Consider the following 14,233-nt stretch of genomic DNA (forward strand, 5'->3'; position numbering starts at 1 on the left):
AATCACCAAATGAATAAATTTCTATGGAGGTGAGAACTGTTTAGAGTTGGCCAGAACCAGCAGCTGTTTGTCTGACCTGTCCAAATTTGTACTCACCAGCTTTAGGCCAGAGAGACAAAATTTGACAATTCAGGAACCACAAACATAGAGCTGGTTTGTCCCATAACACATTTGCTGAATTCTGAAAATGAAATGCAAACTAAGGAGGTTAACCAAAATCACCTGAAAACCAGGAAGTCTGCCCAGTCTGGCCGTGCTTACAAAACAAAGGCCAAGAGCAAAGGAACTAAAAATATGTTAGGCAAGAAATGAACTCCACAGGAAGAGGGGAGAATAAAAACTAAAGATAGACACTCTTCTACTGGGAAGCAGGAGAGGATGTGTGGCTATCCTGGTTCTATCTCGAAGCTGAAAATTCAAACTTTGGGTTTAGCAGAACAATGGTATGGGGGTGGAAGGGAGGGGGATTAAAAAAAAAAGTTGGATAATTTTATTCATTACATAGTACTAAGTGATAAAATTGGAAACTTAAGAGTCTAAAACAAAATATCAGTTTCCTAATGTAAACCGGTACAGCCATTACGGAGAACAGCATGGAAGTTCCTGAAAAAACTCAAAATAGAGTTACCATACAATACTACAATCCCATTCCTGGGCATAATTCTGGAGAAAACTTTTATTAAAAAAGGTTATATATAATACACAATGGAATATTACACAGCCATGAAAAAGAATGAAATAAGGTTATTTGCAGTAACATGGATATACCTAAAGATTATCATACTAAGTGAAGTATGCCAGATGCACAAATATCATATGCTATTCTTTTATAAGAAATCTAAAAAAAAAGATACAAATGAACTTATTTACAAAACAGAAATAGACTCACAGACACAGAAAACAAATTTAGGGTTACCAAAAGGGAAAGGGGAGAGGGGATAAATTAGGAGGTTGGTATTATCATATATAAACTATTACATATATAATAGATAACTAACAAAAAGCCCTACTGTATAGCACAGGGAACTATACTCAACATTTTGTAATAACCTATAATAGAAAAGAATTTGGGAAAGAATATATGTATAAATCACTGCTCTGCATAGGTGAAACTAACCTAACATTGTAGATCAACTATACTCAAATTTTAGAAAATATATATATATTTCAAATGTCAGTCTCCTACTCGAGATATTTGTCAAATTTTGAACATGTACTGGGAAGAAAGCTAAAGAATTAAACTAAAAACCTCTGAGAGACGTTCTGGTGGACTGTTTCATAGCTGAGACAAAGACCCCAGGGGTCTAAATTAAGAATCTTAGAGAGTCAAGCTCTAGAAACAGAGGCAAGCAGTGTAGACCAAGTCTATTAAAACCAAAAATCAACTCTGACCTAGATTTAATTCTTAACCTTGTTACAGTGATCAGCTCTCCTTTCACTTCACATCAGCCTCATAAACAAATGGGTGAACAGTCTGGTAGAATACACAATCTGAAGGGTCAACAGCTCTTATATAAAGTGAACAGCAAACAGTGAACAACTGATAGTTATGCAAAGAGGCAAAGTAATTTGATTGACAACTAAAAATGAAAAAAACAATAAAGAAGTTTCAAAATGATTTAAATACTGGAAATAAGAAAAGAGACTTTATAGTAACTATAATATTTTCAAGGAATTAAAGGAAAGAATGCATAAACTAGAAACACTGGAGAATTTAGAGGATTAGAATTATAAAAAAGAGTAAACATTTAGAACTGAACAATTTGATATATGTGAGTTTAAGAATTTATTGTTCAAATAACTATAAGTTTGAATATAAATTCAAGCTGAGAATATTTTCTCTGTATCTTCCTATTACTTAGCCCAAGACAAGTCTGAGTCTGAGGCAGAACTGGGAAAATAAAGCCCCAGATCTGTGGCTAGGAGACCAGAAAGGAGAACTCCAGAAAACAAAAACTACTAGAACTCTTTAAGTATCTAGAAAAAAAGGAACGACTCAGCAAAGAAATAAAAGATATAAAGAAGATCAAATAAACATTCAATAAGTGAAAATTTAAAATTCACTAGATGGACTCAACAACCCCACTCCAGTACTTTTGCCTAGAAAATCCCATGGACGGAGGAGCCTAGTAGGCTGCAGTCCATGGGGTCGCTAGAGTTGGACAGGACTGAGCGACTTCCCTTTCACTTTTCACTTTCGTGCATTGGAGAAGGGATTGGCAACCCACTCCAGTGTTCTTGCCTGGAGAATCCCAGGGACGGGAAGCCTGGTGGGCTGCTGTCTATGGGGTCACACAGAGTCAGACACGACTGAAGCGACTTAGCAGCAGCAGCAGCAGTAGTAGATGGACTCAACAGAAAAATTAAAACTCACTATACTTGAAGACCAATCAATACAGTCTGAACAATAGAGAGAAAAATGATTTTTTTTTAAATGAGAAAATACTCAGATACCTATGAAATACTACTAGAAGATCTAGCATTTATGCTATCAAAGAATCAAAGGGAGAGAAAAATGCAGTGCAGAAAAAAATTTGAAGAAATAGCACCTTAAAACTTCCCAAATTTGATTAAAGACACATTCTTATAGGCTTAAGAAGCTAAAAAAAATCCAAAGAAATCTATGCCTAGACAAATGAGAAGAACCCGGAGGGTGGAACCAGATGGAATATCAGTATTTAAAAGGAAAAGATTTAAAAGGGAGGAAGAAGTGGGGAGGGCAGATATCAACCTATAGTTGAAATTCCTTACCAAGAACACAAAAGACAAGTCTGATACCAATATGGTCAAATTAGGATTTTACATAGCAAGTGATCAAGATAGACAGATTCCTTAAGTAAAGGCTCTGGTATAGACAGATCTGGCTTTAATTTCATATTCATCTAATTGTCTGAGATGGGGCAAGTAATTTATATTCTCCAAGATTAAGTTTCCTCATGCGTAATGGCAACCTACTCCAGTGTTCTTGCCTGGAGAATCCCAGGGACGGGCGGGGGAGCCTGGTGGGCTGCCATCTATGGGGTCGCACAGAGTCGGACACGACTGAAGCGACTTAGCAGCAGCAGCAGCAGCACGCGTAAAGCATGGTATTAGAGACTGTTTTGCATTCTGCAGTATTTAAACATAGTGCCCGACAGATACTGGGCACACACAAGCGCGCACGCACGCCAAAAAAAAGAAGGGGGATAAGTGGATGGATGACCTATGGAAGGATTAAAAGAGTCTTTTTGCTGCTGCTGGTGTTGAATTTTTAAGAAGGTACAGACTGCCAATTTGTACACATTTTAACAAAATTAAGTTTTTCTTGAATATTTGTAGGAAGAACTTGACATTGATGGCAATTTTGCCTATGTCACAGATACCTCCTAGACATGAGGTGGAAAATTAAATCAGAAGAACTAAAACAAATGAGAATGTAGAACATTGTTACGAGAGAAATTTAAGTGTAAGACATAAACTTTAGGTTAATATTTATATATGATGCTACCTGGTAAGAAAAAAATTTGTTTATTTATAAACAGTAGAGATCAGATAAGGTGCTCCTACTTGCTTCCTTTACAACATGTTTAAGATGACAAAAGTGTGTGTGTTTGTATGTAGTACACTACTGTACTCATTTATTAACCCCTTATTATCTTTCAATTTGTACAAATCATGGTTACTTTGTCCTGACGTGAGCAATATGCCACTGCCTTGAATACAGTAAGCACTCAATAAATGTTACCAACTATTTTTATAACTGGAGAAATACTTTAGTTGCTGATTTCGTACAGAATATGCAATTTGGCTATCCTCTAGAAAGAAAAAAAAAAAGAATTAAATGATTGACATCATTAAAAAAAAATTCAAACTTCCCAACATTTTGGATAAACACTTGAAACAAAACATCCTCAAGCTCTACTAAATGCTGCAGCTATAAAAAACAAAAACTAACCACATAACAGTGTTGATTGAAAAGCACATACAACAGACCAATATTATTTTTTACATGATTGTTAATGCAATTCCCAGTTTGATAATTAAATTTTAAAGGAAGGATTCTAAAAAGTTATCAGTAATAGAAGTTTTATCTTATCCATGTCTTTGCAGCACAAGACGTTAAAACCAGTATGAAAAGTGTTTGGAGACTGAGGAGATGTTTTCTTTCATCTTCTGAGTACTACAAACAGAGATTCCAATAAAGAAAACCGCAAGTTTGCTGAAGTTTAAAACATCTGGGGTATATCTTAAGATATTCATTTTAAGAGCTTCACGTTAAAGAACAGCCTGAAGGGGAGATGATAAATCTGCTCTAAAAGTGGAAGTGTGTTTTTAATCCCATTGAATATAAACAGACTTTAAAAAAAGAGAGAGAGAGAAAAGAAAAAAGAAACTATAATTTGGAAGCAAAGTACCAAGGGACAAAAATGCTCCATAAAAGAAAACTTTAAAAACAAACACTAGTGCTCAAATATAAAATACATAGGACTTACTTGTAAGAGAATATACTAATTTTAGAGGGATCAGAGACCAGAAAGTAACTATCAATAATCCTTTGTAATTGCTAACAAATATATTGGGTGAAGGGTTCAGATAACAAATATTTCCTTTGGTCAAAGATGGCAACTCTCATGAGATAACAATAAACTCTCAGAAGATTATGGTAAGGAATAAATGGGTTAATTTCTATTAAAATCCTGAAGGTGCATTTTTCTTTTGCATGAAGTTAAGCTGTTAATGTAAAAGCCTGTTTCATAAGCAATTATTTACCAAAATACATATTATAAAATGCATCAAGGCATGTTATATGGGATCTTAAAATATGTACTGCTCACAGAATTTAAACTAAAACTGTCCATGAAGCTTATTAACTTGAAAGTACTCATATTGTTCTTTAAGTCAACTGCCAAAAATAGATAAATAAAATAAAACACTGGACTCAGTACAACGTAGACGTCCTCTACTGACATAATTTACAGGTGAATTTCATTTCCAACACTTCAAAGATTGAAATTATATTAACAGGCAATAAACTGTCCCAAATTTGAACATTTTTAGTATTTTCTAAAGGCAAGAACTCTAAAATGAGAATAAAGGACAATCGATGCATAACTGGTTTCTAACTAGAAATATATTTTTCCTTCAGGAGGAGAGTGGCTTCAGAAAACTTTCTCTGTAAAGAGAAAAACACATAATAACAGTATTATTGAGGTAGTTATAAAATAAGAGAGAGAACAAATTTCCAAAAAACTTTTGGCAATTCAAGTCTACTATTAGTAGTAGAACATAATTCTTTCGGGGGGAATAACATTTCATTTAATGGTGTTCAAAATTACTGTTCACCATCATCAAAAATGATTGCAAATGTTCATCTGCTAACACTGATCTATATGAGATTTTACATATTTCAACTTTGAAAATGTCTTTTCACACAGATATACTGCCAAATACCGATATCAATCCACAAGCATATGATTTTAATTGAGTATATTCATCACTTATAAGGCATTTATAGAATTCTATTACAAAAGTCTCTTGGTATTTGCCTTTTAGCATGTCACTATAGATCAATCACTTCTAACTTAAGGTTAGGTAGAGGCTCCTCAATCGCACTGTTAGAAGATTTTGAAATAAGGAAGCTTCTTTGCACCTCCATCAAGGTCTGAAAAATACTGTTGGAACTATAGTTCCAGCCTGGAAAATATGTCTGCTGTCTGTGTGTGAATGGAGATATCACTCCTTGCTTTACCTTCTGACAGAATGACATATATAAAGCAAATTGACATTACTTGTGATTCAAGCTGCCGTGTGTGTGTGTGTGTGTGTGTGTGTGTGTGTGTGTTAGTTGCTCAGTTGTGTCTGACTCTTGTGGACTACAGCCTGCCAGGCTCCTCTGTCCAAGGAATTCTCCAGGCAAGAAGACTAGAGTGGGTTGCCATTCTCTTGTCCAGGTCAAGCTGCCTTAGTTGCTGTCAAATGATTACCATGGTCTAAGTTTCACATGTAAGAGTTGGTTTGCCTCATAATTAGAAATATTATCAATTAAATCAGTAAGAAGCAATATGAAGATTGAAGCAAAAGGTAATGTTCAAGCCATTCAATATTTCAAGAGTAGTAAAAGGAGTGTGTTCCTGTCTAGAAAACTTTTAATCTTGACTGCAAGCTCAAAAAATTGCAATGATCAAACTTATGGGTGCTAGGTTATGTCAAACAGCTCAAATTTCTTACAAAAACTACAACCAGTTCTTTATGAGATCAAATTATGTTCACTATTATTTCTGGCTCAATAATAAATGGCAGTTACAAACGTTTTCCACAATTCTGTAATCATAAAAATTGAGAATAACCATAGGCTTTAAAAACTTTACATTTTCACAAACTTTGTAAATTAGTCTACCTTTTTTTCTGCTCCACATATATTTTTATCACCATCACTTGTAACATATCTTTCGATTCTACTTCAGACTACACTGAAATAGTGTTGTCAACTTCATTGAAAATAATCTTGCCTGAAGTTGTTCTACAAACACTTCTTAGGGAGACTAATTAATTCTTCAGTCACTTGAAACTCAGCATTGCCTCTTTGAATACACAACTGAACAGTGTCAGTAAACATCTGTTGACTCATCAAGAGTCAGGAAAACCACTCAAAATCATTATCCTTTTTTACATTTGACTACTGATGTTGCTACCAATGTCCTCAATTCTTAACACAATTATTGTCATCAAAAGGCTAATAATCAAACAAATTTATTTTTTCTGAACACATTTCTTTACTGCAATAAAACACAGTTTAATTAAATAAGCTCACCATTGGTAACTGGCTCTCTTTGCCTAGCTAACAAATGAGCCACTCCAAACCTTACTTTGAGAGCCAGCTCATTTTCACCTTTTTTATACTTGTGGGGAAAAAAATCTGCTATGATGAAATTTTTTAAAATTTCTAATTTTTATGAGAGTTGCTTTCCTGCATTTGGAATACTGTAATACTTAGGCTGGTAAGGGTGACATATATTATATATTCTTTTAATAGAACATAATAAACCCAATGTTTTATCATCTAATTTAATAAAATAATTCACAGTCCACACTCCCTTAAAACCGTAAGTTTCAAAGTCCCCTTTTTTCTCCTTTTCTTGTTTTGTCATAATGGGATATGCAACAGTTACAAAAAAAAAAAAAATGTTATGGTACAGAAATACGTGTGACACTTGAAACACTACTGAATCACAGCTGCATCACTGAGCTGTGCAGTGTGCCAAGTAACAGTGTGAATGAAGCAATGAGAATGCCACATCGAATCTCTGCCGCAACTATTCAAGTCAGCCACAGCGGCGGGAAGGCAGCCACAGAAAATACAGAAATAAATGTTTATGATATCTCTTAATAAACTTTAATTATGCACACTAAAATTTGAACTTTATAAAAGCTTCCTGTCATATAATATTCCCCCTCAGTCATTAAAAATATAAAAACCATTCTTAGCTTATGGATCATACAAAAACAGGTGAAGGGACAGGTGTGGTCCCCAGGCTTTACCAATCCTTGTTTCAGAGAAATAATTTATTCACTTGAGCTCAGTTCACTCTTCTGTAACATGAAAATTAAATAATGACTGTCCCATCCATCTACCACATATGCAACCATGACCAGGTTCAGAAAATGTAAAAGAAATGAATATTTGTGTGTGAACTAATTCTATTTTGCATTCACAAAATACTGTCTGTACAACATTCAGTGTATTATGATGGGCAGCGTGGAGCACATAAAGAGCATGTAACATGGTCCGTATCATCTATTTTCAATGAATTTATAATATGAGTGAAAAATTACAAAATAACTAAGAGAAATGCTGAATATCCTGTGTTAAATAAATACCAGATGAAGTCAGTTCAATTCCACAGACATAAAACAAACACTTAGCATTTACCTTACACAGGATACACAGCTAGGCAATACAGAAATTCACTATGCACACACAAAACCCACACTTCACCCTCAAACTCTTTAACAAGATACATTTTTCAGCAAACAGTCTTTCACAGAGTTTGTTCCATAACAACCAGCACCTTCAAACTACCTCCCTTCAGTGGTTTCACAGCTTTACATTGCATAGCTACAATCTAATCTATAGAATAAACATATACTAACAGATGTTTTCCAGGATTTTTTTTTTTTTTGGTTTTACAGGTAATATGAGAACAAATATACGTATGGATACATAAAAGTCAAAGGGCATTTAAAATTTTGATAAATAATATAAATTGTTCCTTTAAAAGGTTGTGGCAATTTATATCCGACCATAGTATGCAAGTACCCATTTCCCATATCCTTGCCAATAAATTATGTACGAATTTTCACAACGCATTTACTTTGAATTCCTCTTAGGAGAGAGGATGAACATCCTTACATATGTTTAAGTGCCACTGATATTAAATTTTCTGTCCGTTATCTGCTCACAGACATTGCTCATTATTAATATGTAATTGTTGCTCTTTTCATGTTGACTTCTAGAAGCTCTTAACATATTAAAGAACTTGGACTTGAACTCTGATTTAATTGGCAATTATTTTGATCAGTTCGTGAACTGTCTTCTGACTTTAGGCAAACATTTTGTCATATATTTTAAAAAATTATTTCTTATGGTCAAGTGTCCATTCTAGAATACAAAACAAACAAAAAGCCTGCAAACTAAACCTAAAGAAAACAACAAAGAGGTAAAATAAGTAGATACAGAAAACAAATAGGGCAACAACAAAGACGAAGCTGGCTCTTTGAAAAGGTTTATGAAACTGATAAACCCTTAGAAGCAACAAACAACCATTAGCAGAAATGCAGAAGGGTACATTTTGTAATCCACAGATGACATACAAATTAAGAGATCACAGGAAGACATTACGAACATGGGTTGTATAAACAACACATTTAACTATTTAGACAAAATGTATGAATACTTATAAACACAAATCTTACCAAAGGTGGCATAAGAATAAATAGAAAACTATAAAAAGTCCTTTATCTATTTTTAATGGAATATTCCCACAAAGAAAACTCCAAGTTGAGAAAGCATTATCACTGAATGCTACAGAACATTTAAGAATGAAATAACACTGACTGTAGTCAAAATCACAGAGCACAAAAAGAGAAGAACACCAAAAGGGAGTATCCACATTAAAATGAAGAACATTTATTCACAAAAAGATACCTTTAAAGAGTGAAAAGGCAAGTCTCAAAATCACAGAAGGCATTTGCCAACCAAAAAGAGCCATAACATAAATATATAAAAAATTCCTATGAATCAATCAAATATTAACCACCACCCAATGAAAACTGGGAAAAGACCTTAAACATGCAGCAGTTCACAAACAAGTATACACACATACAGTAAATAAACAAATAAGAAAATGCTCAACTTATTATTGATTATGGTCAAGGAAATACAATTAAAACTGTAACGAAATACCACTACTTACACAACCCTCTGGCTAAAACAAAAGTTTTAAAGACTGAAAATAACAGTAGAAAAACTGGAATTCTCAGTCCTGCTAATGGAAATACAAAACTTTGGAAATCTTTTTGTCAGTATCTAGTAAAAATTAAGACAAGCATACTCAGTGACCCAATGCTACACATAATTCCAAAAGAAATGTGTGTACATTAACGCTAGAAGATATATACAAGAATGTTCACCACTAGCATTGTTTATAACAGAGCCAAACTAGAAACAACACAAATATTTATCAACAGTAGAATACAAAAGTAAATTGAGATTGATTTATACAGTGGAATAGCACAGAGAAAAGAAAATGAATGAAGCAGTACTACCAGAATTGATGTGGATAAATCACACAAATAAAGATGAGCCAGAATGGTATGAGAAAGAAAAATACACACCGTACGATTCCATTTATTTAAAGTTCAAAAACAGCAAAGCTAATCTCTGTGTTGTAAGTCAGGACAGTGGATACTTTTCGGGAACAAAGAGCTGGGACAGGAGTGCTTCTAGGCTGCTAGCCAAGTTCTATTTCTAGAACTGGATGGCAGTTAAACCAAGTATGTTTACTCAGATAATTCCTTTAGCTGGACACTTGTGATTTGTACACTTTTCTATGTGTGTTATATTTCAATTCATAAAAAGTTAGTAAAAGAAGAATAAACGTTGAGTTTTGCAAATGTGTTTTTAGCCATCTATGAAAAAAAAATATAAAATTTCTCCAAAAATCTACTAATATGGTTCATTAGTTTGGTTCACTAAAAAGATTAAAACCACAGTAAAATTAAACAGGAGAATTTTAACATAAAGAATTAACTATGATAAAAGAGTAACTAAAAGATATAAGAATGCCCATATGATATTCAAGGGGAAGGAAAAACATGTAAAGAATCAGACTTCATTTGACAAGGTGTGGTTCAGCCACCAGATAGCACGGTGCATTGGTTTAGCTGGTCTGGAGCTGATGAGCAAATAATAGTAACCTCTGGGAAGCAGCTAGGGAAAAACCATGGTAAACCGTATTCAAAGGTTCCCTAATTCTGAATGATCCTTTCATTTTAGAATAAACCCCACTTGTGCTAGTCTCTTTACAATCTGAGCTACTAGGAAAGAACCTCCACTTGTGCTAGTCTCTTGGTATGTAGTTCTATTCTGTTTATGTTGCTGCTAATTTATCATTTGCAGTTTCCCAGGTGCCTCAGTGGTAAAGAACCTACCTGCCAAGGAGGAGATACAAATTCGATCCCTGGGTCAGGAAGATCCCCTGGAGGACGAAATAGCAAACCACTCTAGTGTTCTTGAGAGGATAATCCCATGGACAGAGGAGCTTGATGGGCTACAGTCCATGGGGTCACAAAGAGAGACAGCTTAGCAACTAAAATAACAATTTATCATTTATGGTTCTTGGGAAAACTCAGCAGTGGCCACAGACCTGGAAAAGGTCAGTTTTCATTCCAATCCCAATGAAAGGCAATGCCAAAGAATGCTCAAACTACGGCACAATTGCACTCATCTCACACGCTAGTAAAGTAATGCTCAAAATTCTCCAAGCCAGGTTTCAGCAATATGCGAACCGTGAACTTCCTGATGTTCAAGCTGGTTTTAGAAAAGGCAGAGGAATCAGAGATCAAATTGCCAACATCCGCTGGATTATAGAAAAAGCAAGAGAGTTCCAGAAAAACATCTATTTCTGCTTTATTGACTATGCCAAAGCCTTTGACTGTGTGGGTCACAATAAACTGTGGAAAATTCTGAAAGAGATGGGAATACCAGACCACCTGATCTGCCTCTTGAGAAATTTGTATGCAGGTCAGGAAGCAACAGTTAGAACTGGACATGGAACAACAGACAGGTTCCAAATAGGAAAAGGAGTTCGTCAAGGCTGTATATTGTCACCCTGTTTATTTAACTTATATGCAGAGTACATCATGAGAAACGCTGGACTGGAAGAAACACAAGCTGGAATCAAGACTGCCGGGAGACATATCAATAATTTCAGATATGCAGATGACACCACCCTTATGGCAGAAAGTGAATAGGAACTCAAAAGCCTCTTGATGAAAGTCAAAGTGGAGAGTGAAAAAGTTGGCTTAAAGCTCAACATTCAGAAAACAAAGATCATGGCATCCGGTCCCACCACTTCATGGGAAATAGATGGGGAAACAGTGGAAACAGTGTCAGACTTTATTTTTCTGGGCTCCAAAATCACTGCAGATGATGACTGCAGCCATGAAATTAAAAGACGCTTACTCCTTGGAAGGAAGGTTATGACCAACCTAGATAGCATATTCAAAAGCAGAGACATTACTTTGCCAGCAAAGGTTCGTCTAGTCAAGACTGTGGTTTTTCCTGTGGTCATGTATGCATGTGAGACTTGGACTGTGAAGAAGGCTGAGCGCTGAAAAATTGATGCTTTTGAACTGTGGTGTTGGAGAAGACTCTTGAGAGTCCCTTGGACTGCAAGGAGATCCAACCAGTCCATTCTGAAGGAGATCAGCCCTGGGATTTCTTTGGAAGGAATGATGCTAAAGCTGAAACTCCAGTACTTTGGCCACCTCATGTGAAGAGTTGACTCATTGGAAAGGACTCTGATGCTGGGAGGGATTGCGGAGGAGAAGGGGACAACAGGGGATGAGATGGCTGGATGGCATCACTGACTCGATGGACGTGAGTCTGAGTGAACTCCGGGAGTTGGTGATGGACAGGGAGGCCTGGTGTGCTGCAATTCGTGGGGTCGCAAAGAGTCAGACACGACTGAGCGACTGATCTGATCTGATCTGATCTGATAAAGAAAAGTATAAAAAATATTTTTGTGTATTAATTCTATAATCTCCTACCAAGTTCAGTTCAGTTGCTCAGTCATGTACAACTCTTTGCAATCCCATGGACTGCAGCACTCCAAGCTTCCCTATCCATCATCAACTCCCAGAGTTTACTCAAACTCATGTCCATTGAGTCAGTGATGCCATCCAACCATTTCATCTTCTGTCGTCCTCTTCTCCTCCTCCCTTCAATCTTTCCCACCATCAGGGGCTTTTCAAATGAGTCACTTCTTTGCATCAGGTGGCCAAAGTATTGGAGTTTCAGCTTCAACATCAGTCCTTCCAATGAATATTCAGGACTGATTTCCTTTAGGATGGACCAGTTGGATATCCCTGCAGTCCAAGGGACTCTCAAGAGTCTTCTCCAACACCACAGTTCAAAAAGCATCAATTCTTCAGCACTCAGTTTTCTTTATAGTCCAACTTTCACATCCATACATGACTACTGGAAAACCCATAGCCTTGACTAGATGGATCTTTGTTGGCAAAGTAACGTCTCTCCTTTTTAGTATGCTGTCTAGGTTGCTTATAACTTTTCTTCCAAGGAGCAAGCGTCTTTTAATTTCATGGCTGCAGTCACCATCTGCAATGATTTTTGGAGCCCCCAAAAATAAAAATCTGTCACTGCTTCCACTGTTTCCCCATCTATTTGCCATGAAGTGATGAGACTGGATGCCATGATCTTAGTTTTCTGAATGCTGAGCTTTAAGCCAACATTTTCACTCTCCTCTTTCACTTTCATCAAGAGGCTCTTCAGTTCTTCTTTGCTTTCTGCCATAAGGGTGGTATCATACGCATATCTGAAGTTACTTGTATTTCTCCCGGCAATCTTGATTCCAGCTTGTGTTTCTTCCAGTCCAGCATTTCTCATGATGTACTCTGCATATAAGTTAAATAAGCAGAGTGACAATATACAGCCTTGACGTACTCCTTTTTGATTTGGAACCAGTCTGTTGTTCCATGTCCAGTTCTAACTGTTGCTTCCTGATCTGCATACAGATTTCTCAGGAGGCAGGTCAGGTGCTCTGGTATTCCCATCTCTTGAAGAATTTTCCAGAGTTTGTTGTGATCCACACATCAAAGGCTTTGACATAGTCAGTAAAGCAGAAGTAGATGTTTTCTGGAACTCTTGCTTTTTCGATGACCCAGCGGATGTTGGCAATTTGATCTCTGATTCCTCTGCCTTTTCTAAATCCAGCTTTAACATCGGGAATTTCATGGTTCGCATATTGCTAAAGCCTGGCTTGGAGAATTTTGAGCATTACTTTATTAGCATGTGAGATGAGTGCAATTGCACGGTAGTTTGAACATTCTTTGGCATTGCCTTTCTTTGGGATTGGAATGAAAATGACCTTTTCCAGTCCTGCGGCTACTGCTGAGTTTTCCAAATTTCCTGGCATACTGAGTGTAGCACTTTCACAGCATCATCTTTTAGGATTTGAAATAGCTCAATTGAAATTCCATCACCTCCACTAAGTAAATTCTTACCAAGTAAATGTTTCTAAATATTTGTTTGTTGGTATTTTTTGAGTTTTACAAAAACAGAGTCATTTCACCTACAAACTATAGTTTCCTTTCTTTTTGATTTCTATACCTTATTTTTTATCAGAGCATCATGATCTGACTTGATGTTTTTAAAAATTCAACACATCCTGCCCTGCTAAGAATATAATGAAGGTGAGAAGGGTAGAAAAAGCAAAACTGATAGAGGCTACTGCAGTAACCAAGGCAAAGAATGATGGTGGCCTAAAGCAAGGGACATATGACAATTGTGGTATCAACGGTTAAAAACTGACTAGACTCAGGATGTATTTCAAAGTGGTCCAGTAAGATTTGCAAAGTATTGGATATGTGCCATCAGAAAAAGATAAGAATCAAGAATAATGCAGTCCCAAAAAAATGGAAAAAGTTGTCATAAAGTGAAAAAAAGAAGGCTATA

The 14,233-nt window shown here is 35.9% G+C and overlaps 1 protein-coding gene across 12 annotated transcripts in view; it reads right to left on the reverse strand.

The window, feature by feature from the left end:
• ADK (adenosine kinase) overlaps positions 1-14,233 on the reverse strand; it is a 549,097-nt gene that overhangs the window by 383,895 nt on the left and 150,969 nt on the right. Inside the window, exon 1 of one of the 12 annotated variants that reach the window (XM_086381952.1) lies at positions 9,874-9,948. The exons of the other annotated variants lie outside the window; for them this stretch is intronic. The gene's annotated coding sequence lies outside the window, so the exon portion shown is untranslated. Of the gene's footprint in view, positions 1-9,873; positions 9,949-14,233 lie in introns of those variants that run through there. 12 annotated transcript variants of the gene reach the window in all.

Source organism: Bos grunniens, chromosome 28 (assembly GCF_055505025.1).
Source record: "Bos grunniens cultivar Pamir isolate PY7600 chromosome 28, Bosgru_T2T1.0, whole genome shotgun sequence".
Classification (NCBI taxonomy): Eukaryota; Metazoa; Chordata; class Mammalia; order Artiodactyla; family Bovidae; genus Bos; species Bos grunniens.